Below are 16933 nucleotides of genomic sequence, written 5' to 3'. Positions count from 1 at the left end.
AGTTAAGAAATAGTCACCAAGAGAAAGGTAGAGTGGTTAGTAAAGAACAGTAAAAAGGAGCCGTCTTCATCTTGGTGAGACAGACGGAGGCCTGTCAGCCAGGAGAGAGAAAACTGCCTGCCTGCTAGGCAAGAATACCTTGGTTATATATATTTCAGTGAAAATTGTGTCTGTGGGAAACTGGGTGAAGGAATGTATCAGTAGCCACTCTGGCGCCAGAGGCAGATTTCTATTCAATTGCCTTCATTCAATGGCTAAGTGTAGAGGCCTTATCTTTTGATATGCAGAATGGCTAGAGGCTGACAAGTTTTTGCTTTGTAAATGCCTTAAGCCTAAGTGTTTTCACTGTCACTATCTCGTCAGCCTGTCTAAAGCCTTGTTTATAAACAAATTTTATGACACAAAAATTTTCCCTTTTTCTTTATTTCTTTGAGAGAAGGAAAAAAACACATGGAGAGAATATTATTTACCTCCACCATCTATAATATTGCCCCCCATCCATGGCGTTCCCATATGGTGTCAAGGTTTGAGTCCAGGGCCACCCACATAACAAGGCTCTGTGATCTATCTCCAGTCCTCCATGATCATCTTATTTTAAGAAACTCTGACTTATTACCAGTCGGCAGTCAGAGCATCTTAACTAAGGTCTTTACATTCAAGTGAGCTTCAGATTTCTGAAAATGCACATTAAGTCTATGGCTCCTTATGGGAATCACAGTTAAAGAGTCTAGTAACCTGCCAAGAACAGTCTATAGAACTGGGGCAATCGCCTGAGGCTCTACTCTTAATAAGTCCTCGATGCCATCGGCCATGTCCACCTGAGACCCACGGGTCCAGGGTATCAGGCACTAAGGAAGACGCCCCCGGCGCGGACTGCGCAGGCGCGCACGGCCAGCGAGGGCCCCGGCACTCCGAGCTGCGCAGGCGCAGGAGTGGCTCCCGGCGAGTCCCGACGGCGGCAGAGGCGATTGAGGGGCCGGGGCGTGGAGCAGCGGTGGCGGCGGCGGGCGGCTACGGAGCAGCCATGAGGGCCGGGCCCAGTCACCGACAGTGAGTGCTAGTGGATGCGAGGTGGTCGGCGGAAGGGAAGAGGGCCGATCCGGTGTGAGAATGCCCTGACTTGGAGACGGGGTTTGGGCTCTGCCAGTCGCAGGCGAAGGGGCGTGGGGGCAGGGACAGTTTGAAGTGACGAAGGGAGAATCGGGGGCCCGGGCGGCCGGGGCGCGGGGCCCGCGGCGGCGAGGAGGAGGGTGCGCGCTGCAGGGCGCAGGAGCCCTCGGCAGGGGCAGTGTCCCGCACCCCGCCGTTTGTCGGGATCCCTTCCCCCAGGAGCTTTCGGTCGCCTCTCCCTTTCCGCTTCTTCCAGAGAATGGTCGCGGGGGGAGGGTGGCGGAGGATGAAAAGCCCTGCTGGAGCCCGAGGAGCCGCCTCTGAAGCCGGCAGGGCAGGGCCGGCCGCCCGGAGTCCTGGGCTGCCCCGGCTTGGGAGGATGGAAGTCCGGAAATGTCTCCTGGAAGCAGGAGGATCCGGGGAGACCATCTCGAGGCTCAGAGCCAGAGAGATTCCTGCCGAAGTCCTTCATTGATAAAGCCGGTGGATAACCTTGGGCACGTCCCACCCACTTAACCTTTCCGCACCTCTGGACGATGATGTAGTACTTCCACGGGCTGTTGCCGGCATCGTGTGTGGCATTGATATTGTTTATGAACATGCTAAGTTCTCTGCGGAGGTGAATATATTTCCCAAACAGCATTGGATTTTTTTTTTTTTTTTTTTGAAGATCTTGCTGCTGTTAATAGAATGCCTGGTACCTTTGTCATGGCGAAGCATATTGTTTGGGAAACATGACTACCGTACTTTCTACACAGGCCCAGCAGGTCATGTGCAAAAATATCAATTAGTTTTAGGATGTGAGAAATTAGCCTTCATATATATATGTGTATATATATATATGTATATGGAAAATACTACACTCAGACTTTTTTTTTTTTTTTTTAAACAAATGCCTCCTTATCCAAGAGGAAGGAAATAGAGAGTGGAGGGCCGATCTGTAAAATGCTTGCTGAACGCTATATAGCGCTAATGTGCTTTATTATGGACTGAAAGCTAGTTTGAGACTAGCTGGTGAATGATGTGCAAGTGCAATTATTACTTTTAAATTGCAAAGCTTTCCCTTTGCCTAATAGTCTCTGCTTGCCCCAGGGCCCTGTCTCTATTGGAGGTCAGATAAGCATATAGCAAGCAGCTTTTCAGCTCCACTTTCTATTACCTTGCCAATGGGACTTCTAGGGTGGAGAGTTTCTCAGAGAAATACAGAAGCAGATGTGCAAAAGCCCAAGAGGTTCTTTTCTGAGAGACTGAAGGAGCACTCCTGAGTCTTTGTTGTTGTTCTAGTTGTTACTTAGGGTAGACAAAGCAGAAGACAGTAAATTGTGCTTTTGGGAGAGAGAGAGAGAGAGAATGGTTTTCTAGCCACAGCTCTTGAAAGAGAGGTGAAACTCCTTTTGAAAGGATAGAGACAGATGCTTCAGCTTTGCTGGCTCTGAGGATTGAGGGCTTGAAATGACAAAGCCCCCCCCCCCCCCTTTTAAATCAGTGATTTGTCTTTCATCTGAGCAAACAGGTAGGGGAGTGGCTATACTAGATCCTCTGAAGATTTACAGATAAGGAGAATGAATTATTTATTCTAAGGAATGGGAGAAATGAACCCTACTTGTCTTTAACTTCTCTATCTTGTAAAACGTGTTTTACCTCTCTTGCTTAGAAATACACAGTGAAGTATCACTTTAAAGGTTTTGCTCTACTCCCTTGGCTTTTCTAATAAATTGACTGTAACACTGATTCTCCTCTTCTTCCTCTTATTTATTTATTTAATGAGAAAGAGACACACATTGGGGGCCCGGTGGTGGTGCACCCAGTCAAGCACACATAGTGTGAAACTCAAGGATCTTGGTTGGAGCCCCGGCTCCCCACCTGTGTGGGGGGGGTCACTTCACAAGTGGTGAAGCAGGTCTGCAGATGTCTATCATTCTCTCTCCCTCTCTGTCTTCCCCTACCCTCTCAATTTCTCTCTGTCCTATCCAAAAAAATAATAAAAAAAAATTGCCACATGAACAGTGGGTTCATAGTGCAGGCACCAAGCCCGCAGTAATAACCCTGGAGGCAAAACAAACAAAAACCAGATAGACACATGTACACACACACCAGGATACTACTCAGCTCTGGCTTATAGAGATGTTGGGACTGAACCTGGGATCTTGGCACCTCCAGCCTGAAATTGTTTTGCATAACCATTATGCTGTGTCTCCTGCCTATTTTTGTAGATCTATTTATTTTATTTATTACATATGAGAGACAGTTTCAAAACACACACACACACACACACAGAGGAGGGGAGAGAGAGAAGAGAGAGATGGAGAGAAAGAGAAGCCAAAGCACCATTTTGGTACATGTTGTCCAGGGAATTGGGAACATTAGGCAAGCAAAGTCAAAGCTCCATCAGTTGAGCCATTCCCCAGCTACCATCTATTTTATTGGGGGGGAGAAGAGCGAGCACTTTGGTATGGATTGTTCTTTTTCAGCACCCCCCCCTTTTAATTTGATTAGGAGAGAAATAGAGAGGGGAGGGGATGACAGAGGTAGGAAGAGACACCTTGCATACAACTTCACCACTTGTGAAGCTTTCCTCCTGCAGATGGGGATGGGGGTTGAAACCAGGTCTTTGCTCATGTTAACATTAGTGCTTTACTGCCTGGCCTGAGAAGATGCTTTTTTCTTCTTTTTTTTAAAATTATTTTTTATATTTATTTTCCCTTTTGTTGCCCTTTTTTATTGTTGTAGTTATTGTTGTTAAATAGGACAGAGAGAAATGGAGAGAGGGAGGGGAAGACAGAGCGGTGGAGAGAAAGATAAACACCTACAGACCTGCTTCACCACTTGTGAAGCGATCCCCCTGCAGGTGGGGAGCTGGGGGCTCGAACCAGGATCCTTAAACTGATCCTTGCTCTTTGTGCCACATGTGTTTAACCTGCTGCACTACCGCCTGACTCCGTCTTTCTTTTTTTAAGAAAGCATTTGGTGTTCAAAGAGGTGGCTCAGCAGCTAGAGTGCTAGGGGTCCTGGATTTGTTCCCCTGCCACCACCTCCTGTACCAGAGCTATGATGCTCTGACTTTTTTTTTTTTTTTTTGCCTTCAGGATTACTACTGGGGCTCAGTGCCTGAACTACGAATCCACTGCTCCTGGAGGACATTTTTTCCATTCTCTCTCTCTTTTTTAAAATAATTTATTTATTTATTTTTTTGCTTGTTTACTCATGAGAGATTAGGAGGAGAGAAAGAACTAGACATCACTCTGGTACATGTGCTGCCCAGTGCTTTATTCATTGCGCCGCCTCCCGGACCACTCTTTTTTTTTTTTTCTTAACCAGACCTCTGCTCAGCTCTGGCTTATGGTGGTGCAAGGGACTGAACCTGGGACTTCATGGTCTCAGGCATGGGAGTCTCTGCATAACCATTATGCTGTCTCCCTCACTTGTTTTTTATTTTATTTTTTTATTGGATAGGACATAGAGAAGTTGAGAGAGAAGGGGAAGATAGAGGGAGAAAGATAGACACCTGCAGACCAGCTTCAGCTTTACAGCTTGTGAAACGACCCCCCTGCAGGTGGGAAACCGGGAATTGAACCAAGATTCTTGAACAGATCCTTTTGCTTCAGACTATGTGCGCTTAACCCGGTGCACTACCTACCACCCAGCTCCTGTTCTGACTTCTTAGCTTCTTTCTGATGACATAAATCTCTTCACTTCTCTTCTTTTTTCTTTTTCTGAGAGTACAACCCAGGAGGTGACACAGTAGATAAAGTATTGACTCCTCAAGCATGAGGTCCTGAGCTGGATCCCTGACATTGCATGTGCCAGAGTGATGCTGTGATTCTTGCTCATAAGTAAATATATATATGATTTTTTAAAACTTTTAAAAAAGATTTTATTTATTTATTTATTTTTATTTATTTTCCCTTTCTGTTGCCCTTGTTGAAGATTTTATTTATTAATGAGAAAGATAGAAGAGAGAAAGAAGCAGACATCACTCTGGTACATGTGCTGCAGGGGATTGAACCCAGGACCTCATGCTTGAGAGTCTAGTGCCTTAGCCACTGCGCCACCTCCCAGACCACATAAATATTTTAAAAAAGAATTTATGGGGCCGGTTGGTGGCGTGCTTGATTAAGCATACATGTTACAGTGCTCAAGAAACCGGGTTTGAGCCCCCGGTCGCCACCTGCAAGGGGAAAGCTTTGCGAATGGAGAAGCAGGGCTACAGGTGTCTCCCTTTGTCTCTCTTCCTGTCACCCCCTTCCCTCTCAATTTCTGACTGTCTCTATCAAATAAATAAAGATTAAAAAAATTAAACCTTTAAAAAAAAATAAAAAAGAATTTATTATCGCTATAGATCATGTACAGAATACAAATTTATTCTCTCTGCCACATGGAAAACAAAATGGAGGTATAAGATGTTAGAGCTAGTTTATTTATCTTTTTTTTTCAGTAATGGAACAATTCTTTTAATTTTGGTAATGAATCTTTTTTCCTCTCTGGAAATTTCCATCAGTTCAAACATGTTCAATATACTACTTGTGTTACGTTAACGTGATAGAATTTTGTTTATCTATGATTAGAATTTCCTGCCTTTCTCTGCTTCTGTTTTCTTTCCTATTTATGGTCTCTTTTTGTGAAGTAAATGACCTACCAAAGGAGTTTTTCTTGGGGAAGATAGAAGGGATGGTCAGAACCTTGGTTGCCTGCTTGTGTGAACATTCTGTCTAAATGGGGGGATGTCAGAACTTCTGGAGAGTCCTTGACATAAGCAAGAGCTAAAATAAAATGAAAAAGGTTTACTAGCTTAGCTTTATCCTGACAAAATAATCATTTTCTCAAAAAAGCATCTTACATCTATGGGAAAACTTTTTCCCCCTTTTAAACACAGAGACATAGAGGCTGAGAGAAAGAGAGAGAGGGCTAGAGAGACTGCATTACTGAAGCTTCCTTCAGTGCAGTGGAGCGAGGCACATGGCAAAATAACACACTCTTTTTTTGTTGTTGTTGCCTCCAGGCTTATCATTACAAATCCACTGTTCTGGTCTGGCAGCCACTTTTTTCGTTTTTTGTTTGTTATTGGATAGGACAGAGAGAAGTTGAGAGGAGGGGAAGACAGAGGGGGAGAGACTGTCACTGATTTTGAAGCGACCCCCCTGCCGCTGTTGAGGAACCCAGGGGTTCTGTTTAAGTGAGCTATTTCACTGGCCCCACAGGGAAAACTTTTTAAGATAGTCTATTTAAAAACAAAATAATGGGGGGTCTGGATAAGCGCATGTGGCCCAAAGTGCAAGGACCTGCTGAAGGATCCCAGTTGGAGCCCCGGCTGGGGAGCCGCTTCACAGTTGGTGAAGCAGGTCTGCAGGTGTCTATCTTTCTCTCACCCTCTCTGTCTTCCCCATCTCTCTCCATTTCTCTCTGTCCTATCCAACAACGAGCGACATCAATAACAATAATAACCACAACAAGGCTACAACAACAATGGCAACAAAGAGGAAAAAAGGGAGTCGGCGGTAGCGCAGCCGTAGTGCAGCCGCAGCACTACGATTTATTGACAATGATTCGCAGTATGAATCATTGTCAATAAACATGGGTTCAAATATTCTGCAACTTAAAAGAAAAAAAGATTCATGACATGTGAGAATTGCAGTTGAGACTGAGAGAAGCCAGAGCACCGTTCTAGTACCTGCTGCACTGGGGACTGAGCTAGGAACCTTGGGTATGCAAGTCTGTTGCTCCACCAGTTGAGCTGTTTCTATTTCTGAAACTATATCTGAACAGGCTTACTTTTGTGTCTGTGCCTTAGCTTCCTCATTTATTTATTTATTTATTTTTTTTTTAAATTTTTTTTTTAATATTTATTTTATTTATTCCCTTTTGTTGCCCTTGTTGTTTTATTGTTGTAGTTATTATTGTTGTTGTCGTTGTTGGATAGGACAGAGAGAAATGGAGAGAGGAGGGGAAGACAGAGAGGAGGAGAGAAAGATAGACACCTGCAGACCTGCTTCACCGCCTGTGAAGCGACTCCCCTGCAGGTGGGGAGCCGGAGTTCGAACCGGGATCCTTATGCCGGTCCTTGTGCTTTGCGCCACCTGCGCTTAACCCGCTGCGCTACAGCCCGACTCCCAGCTTCCTCATTTATAAGGATAGATAGTAACTACTTACTTCATGAGGTGGTTGTGAGGGTTGAATGTGTTAATGCAAACCAAGTATTTAGAATAGTTGGTATTACTGATAAATAAACACAGGTTGTTGGGGGCCGGGCAGTAGCGCACCAGGTTAAGCACACATAGTGCGAAGGGCAAGGACCTGCACAAGGATCCTGGTTCGAGCCTCAGGTTCCCCACCTGCAGGGGGGGGTCGCTTCACAAGCAGTGAAGCAGGTCTGCAGGTGTCTGTCTTTCTCTCCCTCTCTCTGTCTTCCCCTCCTCTCTCACACAGAGAAAGACCAGAGCACTGTTCATCTCTGACATTTGGTGGTGTACTTGGTGGTTGAACTAGGGACCTCAGAGTCTCAGGCATGAAGTCTTTCTTGCCTCTAGGGTTATCACTGGGGCACAGTGCCTGCATAGACAAATCCAGGGTTCCTGGCGGCCATTTTTTTTTCTTTTCCCTTCAGGGTTATTGCTAGGGCTCAGTGCCTGCACTAATTTCCCCGTTTTTGTTGCCCTTGTTGTTATTGTTATTGTTACTGTTGTTGTTGATAGGACAGAGAGAAATAGAGGAGGGGAAGGCAGAGAGGGGAGAGGGAAAGACAGACACCTGCAGACCTGCTTCACCACTTGTGAAGCAAACACACACACACACACACACACACACACACACACACACACGGAACCTGGGCTCGAACTGGGGGCTTGAACCTGGATCCTTATACTGGTCCTTGTGCTTATACTGTTCCTTGTGCACTTAACCCATTGTGCTACCGCCCGGCCCCTTTATTTCTATTTTTATTTGACAGGACAGAGAGAAATTGAGAGGGAGAAACACACCTACAGACCTGCTTTATCATTTTTGAAGTGAACTCTTGCAGGTGGAGAGCAGGGGACAACAATCTGGGTCCTGATGCCTGGTTATATGTGTGCTTAACCAAGTGTGCAGCCGCCTGCCCCCAGCGTGAAAGTCTTTTACATAATCTTTATGTGGTCTCCCCAGCCCGCAGGTAGCTTCTTTCCTCCCCGTGATAGATGTCTGTACACCACTCCCACTGCCAAATTAAATCCTCCTTCATCATCTCGCACTGAGTTCCCAGTGCTTATTCTATCCTCCTCCCACCCCCAGTCCTTGACTTTGTTGCAGAAGCCCCGCCTAGTCACCTGTATCATGCATGGAAAAGCATTTTATTCAAGTGAGCTCTTTTGTTGGCCCTCTGTCCTTGTTTCTTAAGTTCCACCTCTAAGTGAGATTATCAGTATCCTTTTTTTTTAAATCTTATTTTGATTTATTATTTATGAGAAAAAGAAAGAGAACCAGAACAAATCACTGTGGCACATGCAATGCCAAAAATCAAACTTGAGACCCCATATTTGGGTCCAGTGATTTATCTACTGGTACACACCCAGACTCAAATCATTTGGTGTTCCCCTTCTGGCTTATCTTACTTGACATGGTTCCTTCAAGTTCCATCCAAGATGTGGTAAAGGAGAATCTTTGATCATTTAAAAAAAAATAAAAGGGGGCCAGGCAGTGACACACCTGGTTGAGCGCACACATTACAGAGCGCAAGGCCCCGGGTTCAAGCCCCTGGTCCCCACCTGCAGGGGGAAAAGCTTCACGAGTGGTGAAGCAGGTCTGCAGGTGTCTGTCTCTCTCCCTATCTCCCCTCCCATCTCGATTTCTATGTCTCTATCCAATAATAAATAAATAATTAATTAAAAAAAAGATTTATTAATGAGAGAGATACAAAACATTAATCACTGTGGCACTGCTAGGGATTGAACTTGGGTGCTCATTCTAACTTTGATGTTTCATCCTATGTGCTACTTCCCAGTCTGCTTATGAGAAATGTTTTTTAAATTTAATTGCTGTCAGGGTTATTACTGGGGTGCCAGACTACAAATCCACCACTCCTGGCAGCCATTTTCCTTCCCCACCCCACCCCACCCCACCCCACCCCACCCCAACCCCGCCTCCAGGGTTATAAATGCGGCTCAGTGCCAGCACTATGATTTTCCCCATTTTATTAGATAGAACAGAGAAATTGAAAAGGGAGGGGCGAGGGAGATAGAAAGAGAAGGACAGTGAGTCGGGTGGTAGCGCAGCGGGCGCAAGGATCTGCTTAAGGATCCCGGTTCGAGCCCCCGGCTTCCCACCTGCAGGGGAGTCACTTCACAAGTGGTGAAGCAGGTCTGCAGGTGTCTATCTTTCTCTTCCCCTCTCTGTCTTCCCCTCCTCTCTCCATTTCTCTGTCATATCCAACAACGACGACATCAACAATAACTACAAGGGCAACAAAAGGGAATAAAGAAATAAGAAAAATAAAAAAAGAAAGAGAAGGACAGACACCTGCAGACCTGCTTCACTGCTTGTGAAGTTTCCCTCCTGCAGGTGGGGAGCTGGGTGGAACCCAGATCCTTCCTCAGGTCCTTGTGCTTTGCACTATGTGCTCTTATCCCAGTGCGCTACTGCCCGGCCCCCAGATATGACATTCTCATTGAGATAAAGTGGTAACACAGTGTCTTCATTTACATTTTTCTGATAATTAATAAGTTTGACAATTTTTTTCATATTTATTTATTTATTCCCTTTTGTTGCCCTTGTTTTATTATTGGAATCGGGCACTAGTGAAGCAGGTCTGTAGGTGTCTTTCTCTCCCCCTCGTTGTATTCCCCCTCCCCTTCTCTGTCTTCTCCTCCTCTCTCCATTTCTCTCTGTCCTATATAACAATGACGACGACATCAGTAACAACAGTAATAACTACTACAACAATAAAAAACAAGGGCAACAAAAGGGAAAATAAATAAGTATAAAAAATTTAGGGTGGAGGATAAATAGCATAATGGTTATGCAAACAGACTCTCATGCCTGAGGCTCCAAAGTCCCAGGTTCAATCCCCCGCACCACCATAAGCCAGAATTGAACAGTGCTCTGGTTAAATAAATAAATAAAAATAAATTAAGGGGAGTTGGTTGGTAGCGCAGCGGGTTAAGCGCAAGTGGCACAAAGAGCAAGGACCGGCAGAAGGATCCAGGTTGGAGCCCTGGCACCCCACCTGCAGGGGAGTCGTTTCACAGGTGGTGAAGCAGGTCTGCAGGTGTCTATCTTTCTCTCCCCCTCTGTCTTCCCGGCCTCTCTCCATTTCTCTCTGTCCTATCCAACAATGATGACATCAGTAACAACAACAGTAATAACTACTACAACAACAAAAAGACAACAAGAGCAACAAAAGGGAAAATAAATAAAAAATAACATTAAAAAAATAAATTAAAAAAACCGTGTTCTACTAAAGGGAGATTCCTTTAGAAGAGCTGGTGTAGGGACCTGGTTGAGCGCACATGTTACAGTGCCCAAGGACCCTGGTTCGAGCCCCCCCATCCCCACCTGCAGGGGGAAAGCTTCAGAGTGGTGAAGCAGTACTGCAGGTGTCTCTATCTCTCTCCCCTCTCCATTTCTGACTATCTCTATCCAATAAATAAATAAAGATAATAAAAATAAAAAAGAAGAGCTGGTGTAAAACTGGATGCAGGTATTGTCAGTGAAGACCTCATGCATTGGGGTGTTAGCCCAGTGGGTTAAGCGCACGTGGCGCAAAGCACAAGGACCCGCGTGAGGATCCCAGTTTGAGCCCCTGACTCCCCACCTGCAGGGGAGTCGCTTCACAGGCGGTGAAGCAGGTCTGCCGGTATCTATCTTTCTCTCCCCCTCTGTCTTCCCTTCCTCTCTCCATTTTTCTCTGTCCTATCTAACAACAAAACAGTAATAACTACAACAACAATAAAAAGCGCTAAGGGCAATAAAAGGGAAAGTAAATAAATACAAAAATTAAAAACAAAAGACCTCATTGAGTCTGCATGATAGGCACTTACAGATGGACATTTTAAACAGACTAGTAAAATCTGAAAGCGATAGGAAGAGGGCATTATTGATGTGCGCCATCATAGCAAGACTAACAGGAGGAAATGAGCTGAGATTTTTGGCAGAAAAACTGTGTTTAATGCAGCAAGCAGGACAGGAAATTTGGAACTTTTTCAGAAGAGACATGGGCCTAATTCATGGATTAAAACCCCTAAAATTAGTTTTATTTGTTTTGTTCTTAAAGTGATTCTGATATATTAAACTGGGGAGTGAATGTGAAGAGGCTGGGCCATGGCGCAACCAGTAGAACATATACTACCATGTGCAAGGACCTAGGTTCCAGCCTCATCTGTGTGTGTGTGAGTGTGTGGCTGGGGGTAGCTGCACAATTGGAGAGCTAGAGCAGTACTACAGATGTCTGTTTCTGTTTTATTGTAATTTTTTTTTTTAACCAAAACAAAAGCTCTGGTTTATGGTGATGTGGTGGATTGGACCTGGGACTTTGGAACCTCAGGCATGAGAGGCTTTTTGCATAACCATTATGCTATTTAATCCCCCCCCCCCAGTTGTCTTTATTTGATAGAGACAGCCAGAAATCCAGAGGAAGAGGATATAGAGAGGGAGAGAGACAGGCACCTGACTGCTTCACCACTTGTGAAACTTTCCTTCCTGCAGGTTGGGACTGGGGGCTTGAACACAGGTCCTTGAGCACTGTAACATACATTCAACCAAGTGCTCTACCACCTGGCCCCTGTCTGCCCCCCATCCACCCCCCTTTCCTCTCAATTTCTGTCCTATCAAAATAAAGAAAGGGGGAAAAAATGGGCACTGGGAGTGGTAGATTCACCACGAAGATACTGAGTCTCACTGAAAATCCTGGTAACCAGAAATAAATAAATAAGTAGTGAGTAGCAAAGAGGTCAGGGGAAGAGCTGAAGCTCTACAGCTGACCAGAGAAGGAGTAAGCGTGAAGTCCCTGTGCTTAGTGTGAGGCGAATACTTTCTCAGCAGAGAAGTGTTTCATATCTATTTCTGTCTTTTTATTGCCTCTCCAAATTCTTACCCCACTCTCACCCCCGTGCAGTGTTGGGGAGTGAAGAGTGGCTGGCTTTGTTTTTGGTGATACCACTGCTTAATAAAATTGCAGGACAAGATTTTCTCTTTTAAACTTGCATTCAATATGTGTATGTATATATTTTAATTAAAGACATTAAGAGAGGCAAGGGGGAGAGACACAGAGGAGAGACCCCATAGCACCACGCCACTATTCACGGGACTCCTCTGGCACCATTTGTGTGCTCCCCTAAGGTGTTGGGGCTCAAACTCAGATCCTTACCCATGGTAAATTGTACCTCTTCCTAATCCTTCAAATGTGCCCCCTTATTATTATTGTTTTTTATTGGAATTAGACCCCTCAGGCATGTGTGAGACGGGGAAACATCATAGCACTGAGACTTCCTCCACTGTCATAACACCTCCTCTGTGCCGCAGATGGCAGTGCAGGCTCCCTACCCGAGCAGTTGTCTCTGTGGCTTCCATCAAGCTCTTGCTTCTGTCCTTTAGAACTTTGTAACTAAAAGTAAAAAATATATGTAATTTAGCAAGAGAAATGCTAAATATTCTTTATTAAAGATGCATTTAAGGGGGTTGGGTGATAGCGCAGTGGGTTAAGCGCACGTGGCACAGAGCGCAAGGACTGGTGTAAGGATTCCTGTTCCAGCCCCCGGCTCCCCACCTGCAGGGGGGTCGCTTCACAAGCGGTGAAGCAGGTCTGCAGGTGTCTATCTTTCTCTCCTCCTCTCTGTCTTCCCCTCCTCTCTCCATTTCTCTCTGTCCTATTCAATGACTACATCAATAACAACAACAATAATAACTACAACAACAATAAAAAACAAGGGCAACAAAAGGGGGAAAAAAAGCAAATAAAAAAATTTTAAAAAGGGGAGGGGATAGATAGCATAATGCTTATGCAAAGAAACTCTCATGCCTGAGGCTCCAAAGTCTCAGGTTCAATCCCCCGCACCACCATAAGCCAGAGCTGAGCAGTGCTCTGGTGTTTCTCACTGTGTCTCTCTGTGCATCTCTCTCAAAAATATAAATAAATAGAATACTTAAAAAAAAATAAAGATGCATTTAAACAACTAGGGTAAAGAAGTTACCAGGATGGGCTGGGTGGTGGTGCACCTGTGAGAGCACATGTTACAATGCACAAAGGCCCGGGTTCATCAGAACTGTTAGCTCGGGGGCCAGAAGATAGTTTATTTGATAAAGCATGTCCCTTATCATGTGGGAAGCTCTATGTTGGAGCCCCAGTAACAAATAAGAGCACCATAAATGGCACTGGGGTAAGCCCTTTTGTTGCCCTTGTTGTTGCTGTCGTTGTTGTTGGATGGGACAGAGAGAAATCAATAGAGGAGGGAAAGACAGAGAGGGGAGAGAAAGACAGACACTTGTAGACCTGCTTCACCTGCTTCACTGCCTGTGAAGCGACCCCTCTTCAGGTGGGGAGCTGGGGGCTCAAGCCAGCATTCTTACGCCTGTCCTTGGCTTTGCACCACGTGCGCTTAACCGCTGTGCTACTGCCTAGCCCCTGAAAATTTGTGGGGTTTTTATTATTATTATGATGATGATTAATTTTTTAATATTTGTTTTTCCCATTTGTTGCCCTTTTTTATTGTTGTAGTTATTGTTGTTAGATAGAACAGAGAGAAATGGAGAGAGGAGGGGAAGACAGAGGGGGAGAGAAGGAGAGACACCTGCAGACCTGCTTCACTGCTTGTAAAGTGACTCCACTGCAGGTGGGGAGCCGGGGGGCTTGAACCGGGATCCTTCAGCTGTTCCTTGCGCTTTGCACTACATGCGCTTAACCTACTGCGCTACCACCCAACTCCCTGAAAATTTGTTATACATGACTACTATGCTATCTACCTAGTCCCTTTTAAAAAAATATTTATTTATTCCCTTTTGTTGCCCGTGTTGTTTATTTTTTATTATTAAAAAAAGTTTTTTTAAACCAGAGTTCAGCTGGTGCGGGGGATTAAACCTGGGACTTTGGAGCCTCAGTCATGAGAGTCTGTTTGCATAACCACTATGCTGTCTACTCCCTGCCCCCTTGTTTTATTGTTGTAGTTATTATTGATGTCGTTGTTGTTGGATAGGACAGAGAGAAATGGAGAGAGGAAGAGAAGACAGGGGGAGAGAAAGACAGACACCTGTAGACCCGTTTCACTGCTTGTGAAACAACTCCCTTGCAGGTGGTGAGCCTGGGGCTCAAACCAGGGTCTTCAGTCAGGTCCTTGCACTTTGCACATGCGCTTAACCCGCTGCACTACTGCCTGACTCCCGAAAAGCTCTTAAGACTCTAAAAAATGAACTTTGTTGACTACGGTAGTTTGATTTAAAAGGTGTTATTTGGAACCAGGCAGATAACTCACCTACAAGAATGTATTACTGTGCATACAATTAAGGTTCAAGCTCTGGTTCTACCTGGCAATGCCACGGCCTGCTGGGAGACTCAGATGCTATGATCTCTGAAAAAGTCAAGTTTGTAGCAGTGAAATCATGTATATGTGTGTTCTCTGTAACACCAAAAAAAGTGCTACTGCCTGTTTGGGCAACTTAATGACTGGTGACATCATTAACTGAGGTAGGGAATACAAAGGTGAGAGAGTGTTAGATTTGAAGGAGAATTAGCTTTATTTTGGTGTGCTGCATTTCAGGTGCTTGGGGTAAAAATCTAATAAAACTCTGAATATTTAGGTCTTGAGTTTGTTTACTAAAAAAGTTTGAGTGGGGGCTGGGTGGTGGAGAACCTGGTTGAGTGCACATGTTACAGTGCGCAAGGGCCCAGGTTCAAGTCCTGGTCCCTATCTACAGGGTGGAAGCTTTGCAAGTGGTGAAGCAGTGCTGCAGGTGTCTCTCTGCCTCTCTATACCCCTTCCCTCTCAATTTCTGGCTGTCTGTATCCAATAAATAAAAGTAATAAAAATGAAAAAGGAATATTAAAAAACATTATGAGTGGAGAGACAGATTTATCATTAAGTAAAAAAAAATGAGGGACTGGGTGGTCACAAATCTAATAGGACTGGGTGTTGACAAATCTTAATTAAGCGAACACATTACATTACAATGTACAAGGACACAGGTTCAAGTCCCTGGTCTCCACCTGGTGGATAGAAGCTTTACAATGTTGAAGCAGTGTTGTAGGTGTCTATCTCCTCTCCCCTCATGATTTATCTTTGTCCCTATCAAACAGATAAATAAAATTAAAAAAAGTGGGGCCAGGTGGTGGCATACCTGGTTGAGTGGGCATATTATAGTGTGCAAGGATTCAGGCTCAAGACCGAGTCCCCACCTGCAGGGGGAAAGCTTTGCAAGTTGTGAAGCAGGGCTGCAGGTGTTTCTCTGTCTCCCTCTTTATCACCCCTGTCCTCAATTTCTGGGTGTCTCTATTCCATAAATAAAGGTAATAAAAACAAATAAACAAATAGGTGGGGAAAATAGCATAATGGTTATAAGAACAGACTCTGGGAGTTGGGCAGTAACACAGTGGGTTAAGCGCACGTGGCGCAAAGCGCAAGGACCGGTTAGGATCCCGGTTCAAGCCCCAGGCTCCCCTGCATGGGAGTCACTTCACAGGTGGTGAAGCAGGTCTGCAAGTGTCTCTCTGTCTCTCTATCTCCCCCTTCTCTCTCAATTTCTCTCTGTCTCTATCAAATAACAAAACAAACAAACAAACAAAAAAGAACAGACTCTAATGCTTAAGCCTCTCATATCTCAGGTTCAATTTCCCACACCGTCAAGTCAGAGCTAAACAGTGCCCTGAACAAAACAAAACAAGGGGGCCAGGCGCTAGTGTACCTGGTTAAGAGCACACAGTATGAAGCGCACGGACCTGCACAAAGGCCTCCAACAACAACAGTAACAATAATAACTACAACAAAAGGGAATAAATAAATATGTTTAAAAATTCAGTGCTCTACCTACTGAGCCACCCCCCCAATTACAGAGTGATACTATTTTTAGTGGTTAGGTCCCTGGTCTTGGAAAACTAGGCTGATTTGACCTTGGCTTTATGATACATCAATTTTCTCAGCTGTCAAATGAGGATAACAGGACCAGTTTAGCTCAGTGGGTGGTTGTGAGGCATGACTACTAATGAAAATAATTGTAAAACACTTTTGCAAGTTAAAGTGTGATATAAATGCTAAATAATAGTTCTTTATTGGGATGTTGTGAAAATTAGCAACATGCTGTCTGTTAGAGGCCTTAAGTTCCTTCTGAGAAAGGTGATATATTTTTTAAAATATTTATTCCCTTTTGTTGCCCTTGTTGTTTTATTGTTGTTAGATAGGACAGAGAGAAATGGAGAGAGGAGGGGAAGACAGAGAGGGGGAAGGAAAGACAGATACCTGCAGACCTGCTTCACCGCCTGTAAAGTGACCCCCCTGCAGGTGGGGAGCCGGGGGCTTGAACCGGGATCCTCACACCAGTCCTTGTGCTTAGCGCCACCTGCGCTTAACCTGCTGCGCTACCTCCTGACTCCCAGGTGATATGTTTTTATAAATATTATATGCAGAAAAAAATAGCCCGTGGTCTGGGATATTGTGCAGTAGATAAAGCATTGGATTCTCAATGAGGTCCTGAGTTCAGTCCCCGGCAGCACATGTATCAGAGTGATGTCTGGTCCTTTCTCTCCTCTACTTTCTCTCTCTCTCTCTCTCTCTCCCCTTCCCCTCCCTCCTTCCCCCTCTCCCTGTCTTTCTCATTGATAAATAATATTTATTTCCCTTTTTGTTGCCCTTGTTGATTTGTTGTTGTGGTTATT

The 16933-nt window shown here is 44.8% G+C and overlaps 1 protein-coding gene across 2 annotated transcripts in view; it reads left to right on the top strand.

Annotated features, from left to right (window-relative positions):
• Nucleotides 1-909: 909 nt before the first annotated feature.
• FAM222B (family with sequence similarity 222 member B) overlaps nucleotides 910-16933 on the top strand; it is a 68230-nt gene continuing 52206 nt past the window's right edge. The window contains exon 1 of one of the 2 annotated variants that reach the window (XM_007530694.3): nucleotides 910-1050. The gene's annotated coding sequence lies outside the window, so the exon portion shown is untranslated. The remainder of the gene's footprint in view (nucleotides 1051-16933) is intronic. The other variant, XM_007530695.3, reaches the window with a different exon arrangement.

The sequence above is a fragment of the Erinaceus europaeus genome, chromosome 12 (assembly GCF_950295315.1).
Source record: "Erinaceus europaeus chromosome 12, mEriEur2.1, whole genome shotgun sequence".
Lineage (NCBI taxonomy): Eukaryota > Metazoa > Chordata > Mammalia > Eulipotyphla > Erinaceidae > Erinaceus > Erinaceus europaeus.
This window is presented reverse-complemented; position numbering and strand designations above follow the sequence as displayed.